The 19136-nt window shown below is 40.6% G+C and overlaps 1 protein-coding gene across 1 annotated transcript in view; it reads left to right on the forward strand.

Annotated features, from left to right (window-relative positions):
- The first annotated feature begins 2982 nt into the window (after positions 1-2982).
- The window catches only part of Fam111al1 (FAM111 trypsin like peptidase A like 1), a 32979-nt gene continuing 16825 nt past the window's right edge, over positions 2983-19136 (forward strand). The window contains exon 1 of the mRNA XM_087608846.1: positions 2983-3063. The gene's annotated coding sequence lies outside the window, so the exon portion shown is untranslated. The remainder of the gene's footprint in view (positions 3064-19136) is intronic.

Genomic DNA, 19136 nt, shown 5'->3' on the forward strand with positions numbered 1-19136 from the left:
GGACTTAAGCTTTGTACAGGGTAATAAGCATGGATCGATCTGCATTCTTCTACATGTTGACCTCCAGTTGAACCAGCACCATTTGCTGAAAGTGCTATCTTTTTTCCATTGGATGGTTTTGGCTCCTTTGTCAAAAATCAAGTGCCTATACGTGTGTGGGTTCATTTCTCGGTCTTCAGTTCTGTTCCATTGGTCTATCTGTCTGTCTCTGTACCAATACCATGCAGTTTTTATCACTATTGCTCTGTAATTCTGCTTGAGTTCAGGATAGTGATTCCCCCTGAAGTCCTTTTATTGTTGAGGATAGTTTTAGCTATCCTGGGTTTTTGTTATTCTGGATGAATTTGCAAATTGTTCTGTCTAACTCTTTGAAGAATTGGATTGGTATTTTGATGGGGATTGCGTTGAATCTGTAGATCGCTTTTGGTAAAATGGCCATTTTTACTATATTAATCTTGCCAATCCATGAGCATGGGAGATCTTTCCATCTTCAGAGGTCTTCAATTTCTTTCTTCAGAGTCTTGAAGTTCTTATTATACAAATCTTTTACTTGCTTGGTTAAAGTCACACCGAGGTACTTTATATTATTTGGGTCTATTATGAAGGGTGTCGTTTCCCTAATTTCTTTCTCGGCTTGTTTCTCTTTTGTGTAGAGGAAGGCTACTGATTTATTTGAGTTAATTTTATACCCAGTCACTTTGCTGAAGTTGTTTATCAGCTTTAGTAGTTCTCTGGTGGAACTTTTGGGATCACTTAAATATACTATCATATCATCTGCAAATAGTGATATTTTGACTTCTTCTTTTCAGATCTGTTTCCCCTTGACCTCCTTTGTGTCTGATTGCTCTGGCTAGAACTTCAAGAACTATATTGAATAACTAGGGAGAGAGTGGGCAGCCTTGTCTAGTCCCTGATTTTAGTGGGATTGCTTCAAGTTTCTCTCCATTTAGTTTAATGTTAGCAACTGGTTTGCGGTATATGGCTTTTACTATTTAGGTATGGGCCTTGAATCCTATTCTTTCCAGGACTTTTATCATGAAGGGGTGTTGAATTTTGTCACATGCTTTCTCAGCATCTAATGAAATGATCATGTGGTTTTGTTCTTTCAGTTTGTTTATATAATGAATCACGTTGATGGTTTTCCGTATATTAAACCATCCCTGCATACCTGGGATGAAGCCTACTTCATCATGGTGGATGATTGTTTTGATGTGCTCTTGGATTCGGTTTGCCAGAGTTTTATTGAGTATTTTTGCGTCGATATTCATAAGGGAAATTGGTCTGAAGTTCTCTTTCTTTGTTGGGTCTTTGTGTGGTTTAGGTATAAGAGTAATGGTGGCTTCATAGAAGGAATTCGGTAGTGCTCCATCTGTTTCAATTTTGTGGAATAGTTTGAATAGTATTGGTATGAGGTCTTCTATGATGTTCTGATAGAATTCTGCACTAAACCTGTCTGGTCCTGGGCTCTTTTTGGTTGGGAGACCTTTAATGACTGCTTCTATTTCCTTAGGAGTTATGGGGTTGTTTAACTGGTTTATCTATTCCTGATTTAACTTCGGTACCTGGTATCTGTCTAGGAAATTGTCCATTTCCTGCAGATTTTCAAGTTTTGTTGAATATAGGCTTTTATAGTAAGATCTGATAAATTTTTGAATTTCCTCTGAATCTGTAGTTATGTCTCCCTTTTCATTTCTGATTTTGTTAATTTGGAAACACCCTCTGTGTCCTCTGATTATTCTGGCTAAGGGTTTATCTATCTTGTTGAGTTTGTCAAAGAACCAACTTTTGTTTTGTTGATTCTTTCTGTTGATCGTCCTTTTTGTTTCTACATGGCTGATTTCAGCTCTGAGTTTGATTATTTCCTGTCTTCTACTCCTCCTGAGTGTATTTGCTTCTTTTTGTTCTAGAGCTTTTAGGTGTGCTGTCAAGCTGGTGACATATGCTCTTTCCTGTTTCTTTCTGCAGGCACTCAGAGCTATGAGTTTTCCTCTTAGCACAGCTTTTATTGTGTCCCATAAGTTTGGGTATGTTGTACCTTCATTTTCATTAAATACTAAGAAGTCTTTAATTTCTTTCTTTATTTCTTCCTTGACCAGGTTATCGTTGAGTAGAGCATTGTTCAACTTCCATGTATATGTGGGTGTTCTTCCCTTATTGTTATTGAAGACCAGCTTTAGGCCGAGGTGGTCTGATAGCACGCATGGGATTATTTCTATCTTTCTTTACCTGTTGAGGCCTGTTTTTTTGACCAATTATATCGTCAATTTTGGAGAAAGTACCATGAGGAGCTGAGAAGAATGTATATCCTTTTGCTTTAGGATAGAATGTTCTATAAATATCTGTTACGTCCATTTGGTTCATGACTTCTCTTAGTCTGTCTATGTCTCTGTTTAATTTCTGTTTCCATGATCTGTCCATTGATGAGAGTGGGGTGTTGAAATCTCCTACTATTATTGTTTGAGATGCAATGTGTGTTTTGAGCTTTAGTAAGGTTTTTTTTTTTTTTTACATATGTATGTGCCCTTGTATTTGGGGCATACATATTTAGGATTGAGAGTTCCTCTTGGTGGATTTTTCCTTTGATGAATATGAAGTGTCCTTCCTTACCTTTTTTGATGACTTTTAGTTGAAAATTGATTTTATTTGTTATTAGAATGGCTACTCCAGCTTGCTTCTTCCGACCATTGGCTTGGAAAGTTGTCTTTTTTACACTGGTTTCAAACTTTTTTCTTTCTGAGGTTTGCCTAGCTGTTTCCCTACCTGTTTCCATGCAAGTTCATCATCCCTCACCCCCTTCTTTTTTATTTTTTCCTTTTTTTCTTTATTAATTTGAGTATTTCTTATTTACATTTAGAATGTTATTTCCTTTCCTGGCTTCCGGGCCCACATCCCCCTAACCCCTCCTCCTCCCCTTCTATATGGGTGTTCCCTTCCGCATCTTCCACCCATTACCTCCCTCCCCCAACAATCACGTTCACTGGGGGTTCAGTCTTGGCAAGACCAAGGGCTTCCCCTTCCACTCCTCATCCCCTTCTTGAAGGAGAGCCTGATTATTGGTTCAAGGTAAGCAGAATGTGCATTTCATTCCTTCAACTGCAAGTGCCTTTACTAATGTCTGCATCTGAATTTTCTCTCCATGCCAGGCTGTGAGCCTGGGTATCTCAGGACAGAGAGTTTCACATAAGTCAAAATCCAGGTAGGACACACTTTCCCCACAGCAGCTGTGGGAGGTAGCCATCAGAGATAGTTTCTGATAAGGATTTGGTTCAATGCCTGACTCCTGGATCTCTGTAATGAAGAGCTTGCATTATGCTTAGTGGCTAAGCATCTTAGTAACTTGGCATTCAGGGACTAGAAAGGCCAGAGCTAAAGGGGAAGTGAGATAGAGTGGCTCGGTTAAAGGTTTCCTCTGTATTGCACAGCAGCAATGCCTGTGATGCCATAAATAAAGCTGTGTCACCTGCTTCATCTCCAAGTCCAGGAGCTGTAAGGACAGTCACAGGTCCATTTGATGTAAGGAAAAACATGAAAATCTAGCAATGTTCTCTTAAGGTTTGTCTGTAAATGCTAGTTTAACATTATAACCATAGTAGACTTGCCCATTCTATGTCCCATGTCATGTAGATTTTCCTGCCTAGACACTACCTCCTTGTGTATTGGTAATATTGAATACTCTGAAACGTCCTCAGACAGTTTTATATTTATTGGTAGATGGCTGTGGAGAATGCGGGTGTTAAACAATTTCACCTATATTAAAGAAGCACTTCATTAAAGAAACACACTGTCTGATACATTATCGAGAAAGAGCTAAATAGACTGATGTGCCTCTTGAACATGGATTTGTAACAAGAATTCTTGCTAGGTCACCAGGCCCCTGCAGACTTTATTGCCACCCGCGAAACCACCTGAGTGTCCTAACTGCCATCTTCCCACTGACTCTGCAAGTCTCACTTGCCCCTTTGCCACAACAGATGGTGCTGCACACCCAGGAATTTTGGCTTCCCCAAGCTGTCTTGATGGAGGGGCAACAGGAGTTCAGGTTCTAGCCTCCATTTCAGAGTTGGTGGTTCCCAAGAGCCTAGTTCAAGGCTAAACAGTAACAGGTCACAGGTCTTTCCAGAGCCCCTTCCAGTCATTTTTTCTCAGAACCTGGTCCCCTCTTGAGCTAATTCCAACTTCAGATTAAGGAGCCCTGAAGACAGACCTGACTTTGACCCATTATTTAAAGTCTTGCTAGATACAGTAAGGATTAGAGGACAAATGCTGGGAGATTGGATGGGGATGGGGGTGCTGGAGGCCACCTAGATCCATTTGTATTGGCTGGTGATTGGTTCTGAGGCAGCTGTGCTCCACTTCCCAAACTGTTCTTTCTGTAAAAAGCACCCACCACCTCGTGACCTCCTCACCACTTAGAGAGGCCCCATTAGTAAGGTAGGCTTTTCTCCTTGCCAAAAGCCATTTTGTTTCTGGGGTTTGAGGCCCGTTAAGAGAAAAGTTTCCATGACTGGTGAGTTTACAGGGAACTCAGCTGTTCTCAGGACTTATCACTTCAGTTCTGGTAGGACTTCCTGTAGTAGAATTGTGCAGAAACTTTTCAGCGTTCTTTAGTTTAGAAAATGTCCTGAGTAAGCTTGCGGTTCCATTGGGTGTGTCTGCAGTTCTCAGGTTAGTCAAAGATCAAAGTCAAGGAGAACAGATCGATGTAAGGGTTATTTTGCAGTTCTAAAAGAGGAAAGCCTCTAGTTAAAAATAGAAAGCAAAAGAAGGACAAAAAGGTGTAATATCCGTATAATCTACTGTTCTTTTTTTTTTTTTTTAGAAAACCTTTATTTAATTAGTCTTCTCCTAAAATGAACTAACCCGTGTCAGATTATGTGGAAATAGTCGTAAATGTCTCTTTGTGTCTGTGCACATCTCCAGTATAAAATCAGAGGCAGCAATACAGACACTGGCTTTGTTCAGCATGCTCTGCGGGTAGAGCCATGTGTACTAGCTTAGCTGGCCACAAATTTAAACTGACTCTTTTATTGCTTCCCCCACAAACCCCCATCATCCTAACTGCACCAGCACAGAACTCTTCTTCCAGGAACTACATAGTTGCAAATATATTTGATACTGTATTTCATTAGTTTTCTCCAACATCCTTCTGCCAGTTTTCATAGAAAATATCAAAGATATGTACTTTTAGCTCTGACCTCAAAATCCTACCTTTGGTATACCCATCTGTCCTGATCTGTCTATACTCTTGTCCTCCATATTAAAGCCTGAGTTACCCAGACTTCAGAATATCAAATCTCTTTGTCTCTACCCAGCCATGTTTTTCTTCAGCAGAACCAAACGACCAACCATGTGTTAAATAAGTATTCTCTCAATAACAGGAAATTTAGTTTGGTTTTATCACTAGATTTCTGGGAGGCCAGCCTGGATATTATCAACTGTCAAGCAGAAGCAGTGTACTCTTCTAGTTCCTTCAGCCTTCTGTACAAGAATTCTCTGCCTTCAATGCTAAGGCAATATAGGGTTACATTTTCAGTGTTGCTATAGTGTTCTGCAAGTTCTTAATTAGGTTTCCTTCTATGGGTAAAGTTATGTCTCAATGTGTCCTTCAATTACCATATTTTGTAAGATTTGCATGACTGTTTAGAAAAAGATTTGTTTGAGGCCATTCCAGGCAACCTAGCAAACTTGCCTGAAAAAGAGTTCAAGGTGCTACATGTATCACAGCTGTGTTAACATTTTGGTTTGTGAATGAATTGGAATTGATATTATTTGAGAGAAATTCCTTAACTTTCAGGGATGGTAAGTGATTGAGGGTTACATTGTTACAGCATCTCTAAGTATAATCTTGTAAAATTAAACAGCAGTGTGGGGCTTGGGATGTTTTCCACTGGTAGACTTCTTACCCAGCCTGGATGAAGTCCTGCCTTAAATTTTAAACATCATGTAAACCTGAAATGACAGCACACAATTGTAATCGTAGCACTTGGAAGGCACAAAAAATCAGAAGATCCGATTTCCACACTACTTTTAGCTTCATGAAATATTGACACATAATATAGGAGCTATATTAGTAAATTCACTAATTCTCACTTCTCTCTCTCTGTCTCTCTCTCTCTCTCTGTGTATGTGTGTATATGTATGTGTGTGTGTGTGTGGTGTGTGTGTGTGTGAGTGTGTGTGTGTGTGTGGTGTGTGAGTGTGTGTGTGTGGTGTGTGTGTGTGGTGTGTGTGTGGTGTGTGAGTGTGTGTGTAGTGTGTGTGTGTGGTGTGTGTGTGTGTGGTGTGTGTGTGTGGTGTGTGAGTGTGTGTGTAGTGTGTGTGTGTGTGTGGTGTGTGTGTGTGGTGTGTGTGTGTGGTGTGTGTGTGTGGTGTGTGTGTGTGGTGTGTGTGTGTGGGGTGTGTGTGTGGTGTGTGAGTGTGTGTGTGGTGTGTGTGTGTGTGGTGTGTGTGTGTGGTGTGTGTGGTGTGTGTGTGTGTGGTGTGTGTGTGTGGTGTGTGTGTGGGGTGTGTGTGTGTGGTGTGTGAGCGTGTGTGTGGTGTGTGAGTGTGTGTGTGGTGTGTGTGTGGTGTGTGTGTGTGGTGTGTGTGTGTGGTGTGTGTGTGTGTGGTGTGTGAGTGTGTGTGTAGTGTGTGTGTGTGTGTGGTGTGTGTGTGTGGTGTGTGTGTGTGGTGTGTGTGTGTGGTGTGTGTGTGTGGTGTGTGTGTGTGGGGTGTGTGTGTGGTGTGTGAGTGTGTGTGTGGTGTGTGTGTGTGTGGTGTGTGTGTGTGGTGTGTATGGTGTGTGTGTGTGTGGTGTGTGTGTGTGGTGTGTGTGTGGGGTGTGTGTGTGTGGTGTGTGAGCGTGTGTGTGGTGTGTGAGTGTGTGTGTGGTGTGTGTGTGGTGTGTGTGTGTGGTGTGTGTGTGTGGTGTGTGTGTGTGGTGTGTGTGTGTGGTGTGTGTGTGGTGTGTGTATGTGTGTGTGTGTGGTGTGTGTGTGGTGTGTGTGTGTGTGTATGTGTGTGTGTGGTATGTGTGTGTGTGGTGTGTGTATGTGTGTGTGTGTGGTGTGTGTGGTATGTGTGTGGTGTGTGTGGTGTGTGTGTGTATGTGAGTGTGTGTGTGGTGTGTGTGTGTGGTGTGTGTGTGTATGTGTGTGTGTGTGTGTGTGGTGTGTGTGTGGTGTGTGTGTGGTGTGTGTGTGTTAACTCTATTTCTCTTCTGCTCTTTCCATTTCTCTTAGAAAATCTTCTCAATAAAAATTCTCCAACAAGTATTCTCTGGAGTTTCTGTCCTGGAAAACAAAGGGTTAACTTCTCTAGAATTACATGTCCACATGGGTGAAATAAGGCTGACAGACTTAAGCTTTGTACAGGGTGATAAGAATGAGTAGATTTGAATTCTTCTACTTGCTGACTTCCAGTTGAACTAGCACCATTTTTTTGAAAATGCTATCTTTCTTCCACTGGTTAGTTTTAGCTCCTTTGTCAAAGGTCAACTGACCATAGGTGTGTGGGTGCATTTCTGGGTCTTCAATTCTATTCCATTGATCCACCTGCCTGTTTCTGTATCAATACTATACAGTTTTTATCACTATTGCTCTGTAATACTGCTTGAGGTCAGGGATGGTGATTCTCCCAGTAAATCTTTTATTGTTGAGGATAGTTTTCAGTATCCCGGGTTTTTTATTATTCCAAATGAATTTGCCAATTGCTCTTTCTTACTCTATAAAGAATTGTGTTGGAATTTTGATGGGAATTACACTGAATCTATAGACTGCTTTTGGCAGAGTGACCAATTTTTACTATATTGACCTTGCCAATACATGAGTATGGGAGGTCTTTCTATTTTCTGAGATTGTCTTTACTTTCTTTCTTGAGAAATAACGTGAGTTCTTTTTGTGGTAGATTCTGGCTAAATAAAGTTACTGAGGAAGTATGAAAATTGTGCCTTTAATGCCAACCTGGGCTACAGATCAAGGTCCACAGTAACCATGGCTATTCAATGATACTCTGACCTTCTATTGTGTTGAATGCTGTGGAAACAAAGAGATTATAGAAGAATTTTAACCAATTCATCAATATACTAGAAAAAATATGGTAGTTAAAATGATGATAAGACTTGAAATATATTCTATGGAAGCTGGTATTTTGAGACATCTAGTAAAAGTTACATTAATTCAACCTGCTTGTTGAAAACATATGCACATCAGAAATGAAGAGTCTATCTGGGAAATGAGGAGTTTGGGATTTTGTTTCTGAATCCATGTAAATCTCTAGTGTAATAATATTTACTGGTCTTTTGAGATACACTGAACTTTAAGGGAAAAAAGTTACAGTCTTTCTTTTTCTTCCTTCCTTCCTTGCTTTCCTTCTTTCTTTTATTTTATTGGCTATTTTATTTCCATTTCAAATGTTATCTCCTTTCTCAATTTCCCCTCCAGAAACCCCCATCCCATCCCCCATCCCCTGCTTCTATGAAGCTGCTCCCCACTCACCTATCCACTCCTTCTTGCCTCCCTGCCCTGGCATTTTCCTACCGTAGGGCATCTAGCCTTCACAGGACCAAGGGCCTCTCCTCCCATTGATGTCCAACAAGGCCATCCTGTTATATATGTGACTGGAGCCATGGGTTGCTCCATGTGTACTCTTTGGTTGGTAGTTTAGTCCCTGGGAGCTCTGGGGGTTCTGGCTGGTTGATATTATTGTTCTTTTTTGTTGTTGTTGTTGTTGTTGCAAACCCATTCAGCTCCTTTAGTCCTTTCACCAATTTCTCTTTTGGGGATGCCTTGCTCAGTCCAATGGCTGTATGTGAGCATCCATGTCTGTATTTGTCAAGCTCTGGCAGAGTCTCTCAGGAGATAGCCATAATAGGCTCCTATCAGCAAGTACTTCTTGGCATCCACAATAGTTTCTAGGTTTGGTGTCAGTACATGGGATGGATTCCCAGATGGGGCAGCTTCTGGATTGCCTTTCCTTCATTCTCTGTTCCATACTTTGTCTCTATATTTCGTCCCTTGAGTATTTTGTTTACCCTTATAAGAAGGACTAAAGTATCCATATTTTGGCCTTCCTTCTTATTGAGCTTCATGTGGTCTGTAAATTATATCTTTGGTATTCTAAGCTTTTGGGCTAATATCCACTTGTCAGTGAATGCATACTTTGTGTGTTCTTTTGTGACTAGGTTACTTCACTCAGTATGATATTTTTCTAGTTCCATCCATTTGCCTAATAATTTCATAAAGTCATTGTTTTTAATACTTGAGTAGTACTTCATTGTGTAAATGCACTACATTTTCTATATCCATTCCTCTGTTGAAGGATGTCTGGGTTCTTTCCAGCTTCTGGCTATTATAAATAAGGCTGCTATGAACATAGTGGAGCATGTGTCCTTGTTATATGTTGAAGCATCTTTTGGGTGTATGCCCAAGAGTGTTATAGCTGGGTCCTTAGGTAGTACTATGTCTAGTTTTCTAAGGAACCACCAGACTGATTTCCATTGTGAATGTAGCACCTTGCAATCCCATGAACAATGGAGGAGTATTCCTCTTTCTCTACATCCTTGAAACCATCTGTTGTCACCCGAGTTTTTTATCTTAGCCATTCTGACTGGTGTGAGGTGGAATCTCAGGGTTATTTTGATTTTCATTTCCCTGATGACTAAGCATGTTGAACATTTCTTTAGGTGCTTCTCAGACATTTGAGATTCCTCAGTTGAGAATTCTTTGTTTGGCTCTGTACACTACTTTTTAATAGGGTTATTTGGTTCTCTGGAGTCTAACTTCTTGAGTTCTTTGTATATATTGTATATTAGCCCTCTGTTGAATGTAGAATTGGTAAAGATCTTTCCCCCATCAGTTGGTTGCCATTTTGTCCTATTGACAGTGTCCTTTACCTTACAGAAGCTTTGCAATTTTATGAAGTCCCATTTGTCTATCGTTGACCATAGAGCATAAGCCATTGGTGTTCTGTTCAGGAAGTTTTCCTCTATGCCAATGTGTTCAAGGCTTTTCCCCACTTTCTCTTCTATTAGATTTATTGTATCTAATTTTATGTGGAGGTTCTTGATCAACTTGGACTTGTGCTTTGTACAAGGCAATAAGAATGGATCAATTTTCATTGTTCTACATGCAGACTGCCAGTTGAACCAGCACCATTTGTTGAAAATGTGTGAAGCAATCCCACTAAAATCAGGAAGTAGACAAAGCTGCCCACTCTCTCCCTACCTATTCAATATAGTACTCAAAGTCCTAGCCAGAGCAATTAGACAACAAAAAGAGACCAAAGGGATACAAATTTGGAGGAAGTTAAGATATCACTATTTGCAGACAATATGATAGTGTACATAAGTGACCGCAAAAGTTCCACCAGAGAACTCCTATACCTGATAAACAACTTCAACAAAGTGGCTGGATATAAAATTAACTCAAAAAATTCAATAGTTTTCCTCTACTCAAAGGATAAACAGGCTGAGAGAGAAATTACAAAAATGGTACCCTTAACAATAGTCACAAATAATATAAAATACCTCGGTGTGAATCTAACCAAGCAAGTGAAAGGTCTTTATGAGAATTTCAAATATCCCAAGAAAGAAATTGAAGATCTCAGAAGATGGAAAGATCTCCCATGCTCATGCATTGGCAGGATCAATATAGTAAAAATGGCCATTTTACCAAAAGCAATCTACAGATTCAATGCAATCCTAATCAAAATTATAACCGAGGAAACTGCAAAGTGGAAGAGACCACCAATACTGCCCACCCCTGCCCACACCCCTGGCCCAAGAGGAAACTGTATACAGTCTCTGGGAACCGGAAGATGGGGCACTGGAGCAGAAGGTCCCCCACAGTCCAGACACTGCCAGGACCTGAAGGGACACAGTCAACAGTTCTCACAAATCCCATGGGAGGGAGAGCTAAACATTCAGAGGGGCAGACATGCCTGGGAAGCCAGAAGAGACTACACTCTGCCCACATTTCTGACTCCAGAGGAAAACACCTAACACCATCTGGGACCCCGGTGCATGAGGGATCCCAGAAAAGGTGGCACAGGCCCTCCTGGTTGCCGCCCTCATAGAGAGCTTGAAAGCAGCCCCCCACGAACAACTTGAGCCTCGGACCACAGGTAAGAGCAACTTTTTTGCTCCAAGTGACCTGACTGGTAGACTCAGGACACAGGCCCACAGGAACAGCTGAAGACCAGGAGACAGGAAAGACTACACGCCCGAAAGCAGAACACTCTGTTCCCATAATTGGCTGAAAGAAAACAAGAAAACAGGTCTACAGCACTCCTGACACACAGGCCTATAGGATGGTCTAGCCACTGTCAGAAATAGCAGAACAAGGTAACACCAGAGACAACCTGATGGCTAGAGGCAAGCGCAGGAACCCAAGCAACAGAAACCAAGACGACATGGCATCATCGGAGCCCAATTCTCCCACCAAAGCAAACACAGAATATCCAAACACAACAGAAAAGCAAGATCTAGATTTAAGATCACATTTGATCATGATGCTGGAGGACTTCAAGAAAGACATGAAGAACTACCTTAGAGAAACCAAGGAAAACATGAATAAACAAGTAGAAGCCTATAGAGAGGAATCACAAAAATCCCTGAAAGAATTCCAGGAAAACACAATCAAACAGGTGAAGGAATTAAAAGTGGAAATAGAAGCCATAAAGAAAGAACACAGGGAAACAACCCTGGATATAGAAAACCAAAGGAAGAGACAAGGAGCCGTAGATACAAGCATCACCAACAGAATACAAGAGATAGAACAGAGAATCTAAGGAGCAGAAGCTTCCATAGAAATCATCAACACAACTGTCAAAGATAATGTAAAATGGAAAAAGCTACTGCTCCAAAACATACAGGAAATCCAGGACTCAGTGAGAAGATCAAACCTAAGGATAATAGGCATAGAAGAGAGTGAAGACTCAAGCTCAAAGGACCACTAAGTATCTTCAACAAAATCATAGAAGAAAACTTCCCTAACCTAAAGAGAGAGATGCCCATAAGCATACAAGAAACCTACAGAACTCCAAATAGATTGGACCAGAAAAGAAACTCCTCCTGTCACATAACAGGCAAAACAGCAAATGCACAAAATAAAGAAAGAATATTAAAAGCAGTAAGGGAAAAAGGTCAAGTAACATATAAAGGCAGACCTATCAGAATCACACCAGACTTCTCGCCAGAGACTATGAAAGCCAGAAGATCCTGGACAGATGTCATACAGACCCTAAGAGAACACAAATGCCATCCCAGGATACTGTATCCTGCAAAACTCTCAATTAACACAGATCGAGAAAAAAAGATACTCCATGACAAAACCAAATTTACACAATATCTTTCTACAAATGGTAAAGGATAATAAATGGTAAAGCCCAACATAAGGAGGCAAGCTACACCCTAGAAAAAGCAAGAAACTAATAGTCTTGGCAACACAAGAAGGAGAAGAAAAGCACACAAACATAATCTCACATCCAAATATGAATATAACAGGAAGCAATAATCACTATTCCTTAATATCCCTCAATATCAATGGCCTCAAATCCCCAATAAAAAGACATAGATTAACAAACTGGATACACAATGAGGACCCTGCATTCTGTTGCCTACAGGAAACATACCTCAGAGACAAGGACAGACACTACCTCAGAGTGAAAGGCTGGAAAACAACTTTCCAAGCAAATGGTCGGAAGAAGCAAGCTGGAGTAGCCACTCTAATATCAAATAATATCGATGTTCAACTAAAAGTCATCAAAAACGATAAAGAAGGACACTTCATATTCATCAAAGGAAAAATCCACCTAGATGAACTCTCAATCCTAAATTCAAGGGTACCTACCTACATAAAAGGAACCTTACTAAAGCTCAAAGCAAACATTGCACCTCACACAATAATAGTAGGAGATTTCAACACCCCACTCTCATCAATGGACAGGTCATGGAAGCAGAAATTAAACAGAGACATAAACAGACTAAGAGAAGTCATGAACCAAAGGAACTTAACAGATATTTATAGAACATTCTATCCTAAAGCAAAAGGATATACATTCTTCTCAGCACCTCATGGTACTTTCTCCAAAATTGACCATATAATTGGTCATAAAACAGGCATCAAGAGATACAGAAAGATAGAAATAATCCCATGTGTCCTATCAGACCACCACTGGCTAAAGCTGGTCTTCAATAACAATAAGGGAAAAATGCCCACATATACATGGAAGTTGAACAATGCTCTACTCAACGATAACCTGCTCAAGGAAGAAATAAAGAAAGAAATTAAAGACTTCTTAGAATTTAATGAAAATGAAGGTACAACATACCCAAACTTATGGGACACAATGAAAGCTGTGCTAAAAGGAAAACTCATAGCTCTGAGTGCCTGCAGAAAGAAACAGGAGAGAGCATATGTCAGCAGCTTGACAGCACACCTAAAAGCTCTAGAACAAAAAGAAGCAAATACACCCAGGAGGAGTAGAAGGCAGGAAATAATCAAACTCAGAGCTGAAATCAACCAAGCAGAAACAAAAAGGACCATAGAAAGAATCAACAGAACAAAAAGTCGGTTCTTTGAAAAAATCAGCAAGATAGATAAACCTTTAGCCAGACTAACGAGAGGACACAGAAAGTGTGTCCAAATTAACAAAATCAGAAATGAAAAGGGAGACATAACTACAGACTCAGAGGAAATTCAAAAAACCATCAGATCCTACTACAAAAGCCTATATTCAACAAAACTTGAAAATCTGCAGGAAATGGACAATTTCCTAGACAGATACCAGGTACCGAAGTTAAATCACGAACAGATAAACCAGTTAAACAACCCCATAACTCCTAAGGAAATAGAAGCAGTCATTAAAGGTCTCCCAACCAAAAAGAGCCCAGGACCAGAGAGATTTAGTGCAGAATTCTATCAGACCATCATAGAAGACCTCATACCAATACTATTCAAACTATTTCACAAAATTGAAACAGATGGAGCACTACTGAATTCCTTCTATGAAGCCACAATTACTCTTATACCTAAACCACACAAAGACCCAACTAAGAAAGAGAACTTCAGACCAATTTTCTTTATGAATATTGACGCAAAAATACTCAATAAAATTCTGGCAAACCGAATCCAAGAGCACATCAAAACAATCATCCACCATGATCAAGTAGGCTTCATCCCAGGCATGCAGGGATGGTTTAATATATGGAAAACCATCAACGTGATCCATTATATAAAAAAACTGAAAGAACAAAACCACATGATCATTTCATTAGATGCTGAGAAAGCATTTGACAAAATTCAACACCCTTCATGATACAAGTCCTGGAAAGAATAGGAATTCAACGCCCATACCTAAACATAGTAAAAGCCATATAGAGCAAACCAGTTGCTACCATTAAACTAAATGGAGAGAACTTGAAACAATCCCAATAAAATCAGGGACTAGACAAGGCTGCCCACTCTCTCCCTACTTATTCAATATAGTTCTTGAAATTCTAGCCAGAGCAATCAGACAAGAATAGGAGATTAAGTGGATACAGATTGTAAAAGAAGAAGCCAAAATATCACTATTTGCAGATGATATTATAGTATATTTAAGTGATCCCAAAAGTTCCACCAGAGAACTACTAAAGCTGATAAACACCTTCAGCAAAGTGGCTTGGTATAAAATTAACTCAAATAAATCAGTAGCCTCCCTCTATGCAAAACAGAAACAAGCTGAGAAAGAAATTAGGGAAACAACACCCTTCATAATAGACCCAAATAATATAAAGTACCTCGGTGTGACTTTAACCAAGCAAGTGGAAGATCTGTATGATAAGAACTTCAAGCCTCTGAAGAAAGAAATTGAAGAAGACCTCAGAAGATAGAAAGATATCCCATGCTCATGGATTGGCAGGATTAACATAGTAAAAATGGTCATTTTACCAAAAGCGATCTACAGATTCAATGCAATCCCCATCAAAATACCAATCCAATTTTTCAGAGAGTTAGACAGAACAATTGGCAAATTCATCCGGAATAACAAAATGTTAGGAGCAGCCTTGAGATGGCGAAAGCAGCCTTCAAGTTAAAAAGCAATTGTGTTCTAGCCTTATGCTAGAATAATAAGCAATAGTCTTCAGGTTAAAAAGCAATTATATTTTAGCCTTATGATAGAACAAAAAGCAATAGCCTTAGGTTAGATCAAAGCAGCACCTGCAGCTCTACATAAATTCAATAGATAGCATAAATCTAGGTGTCAGATCACTGAGTACCGGTGGTCAGGCACTGATGGTCAGGTCACTAAGCAACCCACCCTGCTGTTCCCCTGCTGGCCGATTTACCCAGGCAATATCCTGGTTATCAAGCCAGGCCCATTCTTTGTGGTCACCCAACCCCTCCCCACATTTTGCTTCTACCAGTATATCTTCAGCCTGAGAAAAATTAAAAATTGTCAGCTTGATCAGACTCTTGACTTGCTGTCCGTTCTTTGTGTCTCTTGTCCCCCATTCTCTCCTAGGTGGACCCCACACCCTGGTCGACTGCCCTGCGGGACGGGGCAACAAAAAACCCAGGATAGCTAAAACTATCCTCAACAATAAAAGGACTTCTGGGGGAATCACTATCCCTGAAGTCAAGCAGTATTACAGAGCAATAATGATAAAAACGGCATGGTATTGGTACAGAGACAGACTGATAGACCAGTGGAACAGAATTGAAGACCCAGAAATGAACCCACACAACTATGGTCACTTGATTTTTGACAAAGGAGCCAAAACCATCCAATGGAAAAAAGATAGCATTTTCAGCAAATAGTGCTAGTTCAACTAGAGGTCAGCATGTAGAAGAATGCAGAGCGATCCAAACTTATCACCCTGTACAAAGCTTAAGTCCAAGTGGATCAAGGACCTCCACATCAAACCAGATACACTCAAACTACTAGAAGAAAAAGTGGGGAAGCATCTCGAACACATGGGCACTGGAGAAATTTTCTTGAACAAAACACCAATGGCTTATGCTCTAAGATCAATAATCGACCAATGGGATCTCATAAGGCAAAGGACACTGTGGTTAGGACAAAACGGCCACTAACCGATTGGGACAAGATCTTTACCAATCCTACAACAGATAGAGGGCTTATATGCAAAATATACAAAGAACACAAGAAGTTAGACTGCAGGGAGACAAATAATCCTATTAAAAACGGGGTTCAGAGCTGAACAAAGAATTCACAGCCGAGGAATGCCGAATGGCTGAGAAACACCTAAGGAAATGTTCAGCATCTTTAGTCATAAGGGAAATGTAGATCAAAAGAATCCTGAGATTCCCCCACACAACAGCCAGAATGGCTAAGATCAAACCTTTAGCTATATCAGATATTGGCGAGGATGTGGAGAAAGAGGAACACTCTTCCAATTGTTGGTGGGATTGCAGACTGGTACAACCATTCTGGAAATCAGTCTGGAGGTGCCTCAGAAAATTGGACATTGAACTACCTGAGGACCCAGCTATACCTCTCTTGGGCATATACCCAAAATATGCCCCAATATAAAACCAAGATACGTGCTCCACTATGTTCATGGCAGCCTTATTTATAATAGCCAGAAGCTGGAAAGAACCCACATTCCCTTCAATAGGGGATTGGATACAGAAAATGTGGTACATCTACACAATGGAATATTACTCAGCTATCAAAAACAATGACTTTATGAAATTCATAGGCAAATGGAGGGAACTGGAAAATATCATCCTGAATGAGGTAACCCAATCACAGAAAAATATACATGGTATGCACTCATTGATAAGTGGATATTAGCCCAAACGCTTGAATTACCCTAGATGCACAGAACACATGAAACTCAAGGATTACAAAAATGTGAATGCTTCTCTCCTTCTTTAAAAGGGGAACAAGAGTACCCTTGGCAGTGAATAGGGAGGCAAAGTTTAGAACAGAGGCAGAAGGAACACCATTCAGAGCCTGCCCCACATGTGGCCCATACATATACAGCCACCCAATTAGATAAGATGGATGAAGCAAAGAAGTGCAGGCTGACAGGAACCAGATGTAGCTCTCTCCTGAGAGATACAGCCAGAATACGGCAAATACATAGGCGAATACCAGCAGCAAACCACTGAACTGAGAACGGGACCTCCGTTGAAGGAATCAGAGAATGGACTTGAAGAGGTTGAAGGGGCTCGAGACCCCATATGAACAACAATGCCAAGCAACCAGAGCCTCTAGGGACTAAGCCACTACCCAAAGACTATACATGGACTGACCCTGGGCTCCAACCTCATAGGTAGCAATGAATAGCCTAGTAAGAGCACCAGTGGAAGGGGAAGCCCTTGGTCCTGCCAAGACTGAACTCCCAGTGAACGTGATTGTTGGGGGGAGGGCGGTAATGGGTGGTGGATTGCGAGGAGAACACTCATATAGAAGGGCAGGAGTAGGGGTTTAGGGGGATGTTGGCCTGTTGGCTGGGAAACCGGGAAGGGGAATAACAATCGAAATGTAAATAAGAAATACTCAAGTTAATAATGATAAAAAAAATTTAAAAAGAGAAAAAAAAAGAAAAGAAAAAAAAAGAAATAAGAAAGAGAGCTGAGCAAGCCAGGGGAAGTAAGCCAATAAGCAGCACTCTTCATGTCCTCTACAGCAGCTACTGCTTCTTGCCCTGTTGTGAGTTCCAGTCCTGACTTCCTTTGGTGATGAACAGCAGTGTGGAAGTGTAAGCTGAATAATCCCTTTGCTCCCCAACTTGCTACATAGTCATGATGTTTGTGCGGGAACACAAACCATGACTAAGACAGTAGTTTAGATGCCCTCCCCCCAAAAAAGAAAATTATAACCGAATTCTTCATAGAGTTAGAAAGAGCAATTTGCAAAATTTATTTGGAATAACAAAAAACCTAGGATAGTGAAAACTATTCTTTATAATAAAAGAAATTCTGAGGAAAATCACCATCCCTCATCTGAAGGTGTATTACAGAGCAATAGTGATAAAAAAAAAACCCACAAAACTGTGTGGTATTGGTTCAAAGACAGGCAGATAGATCAATGAAATAGAATTGAAGACCCATAAATAAATCCACACACCTATGGTCACTTGGTCTTTGACAAAGTAGATAAAACATCCAGTGGAAAAAAGTCAGATTGGCTTCTTTTATACTTCAGAACCTTTTGCCCAAGGGTGGCACTGCCTACAATGGACTGTGCCTTCCTACATCAATAACTAATTTAGAAATGTCATCACAATATGCTGCCCTAGTTGGTAAATTGTCTTAATTGAGGTTCCCTCTTCTCAAAAGACTAGCTTCTTTGAAGATGACAAAGCACTAGCTAACTTATCACTTTACCCTCTTAGACCATGAGGAATGGTTGTTTCATTCCTTTTGACTTTATACTGTGCTTTCTACCTGCTATTTTCATGGTTACACTGACTTCTGTTGACAGTGGCTCTGTCTTGTTTGTGGCTTATCTCAATTGTCTAGCATGGTGTTCATGCTTACAAACATAGTGCACAATAAATGTTTGAATAAATGTGTCCTGGGAATGGCACAGCAGTATTCTCTGAAATACAGATCTACATATGCGTAAGTGCCATTAGTAGATAATGGACACATAACAATAGCAAATAAACACGTGTTAATTGTACCTTGATGCAAGTAACATGTCAACTAGATAATATATCCATACTGTTTTTGTTCATTTTTTCTTTTATTTTCAATTTATTTGTTTTTATGTATTTGAGTTACTTTGCCTGGAGGAATATCTGTGAACATGTGTGTGTGGTGACCACAAAAACCAAACAGGGCATCATATTTTCTGGCATTAGTTATGAGCTACCATGTGGGTATAGAAATTGAACACAAGTCCTCTTGACAAGGACTCAGGGCTCTTAACCACTGGTCCACCTCTCCAGCTCAAGTTTCTTTTGCTTTTAATCTTACATATGCCACTTCATGCTAAATATGTTTGAGTCAGTGCCTCTTCTTAATAGGGGAGATTCTCGAGCTCTCTGCTCCCAGACCCGGTGAGAGAGAGACCCAACCGCCTGGTCAGGTGGGCACTCCTGAGGCTGCAGAGCGGAAGAGACCACCAACACTGCTCACCCCTGCCCACATCCCTGGCCCAAGAGGAAACTGTATAAGGCCTCTGGGCTCCCGTGGGGG

This window comes from Rattus norvegicus, chromosome 1 (assembly GCF_021556685.1).
Source record: "Rattus norvegicus strain SHRSP/BbbUtx chromosome 1, alternate assembly SHRSP_T2T, whole genome shotgun sequence".
In the NCBI taxonomy this organism is placed as follows: Eukaryota; Metazoa; Chordata; class Mammalia; order Rodentia; family Muridae; genus Rattus; species Rattus norvegicus.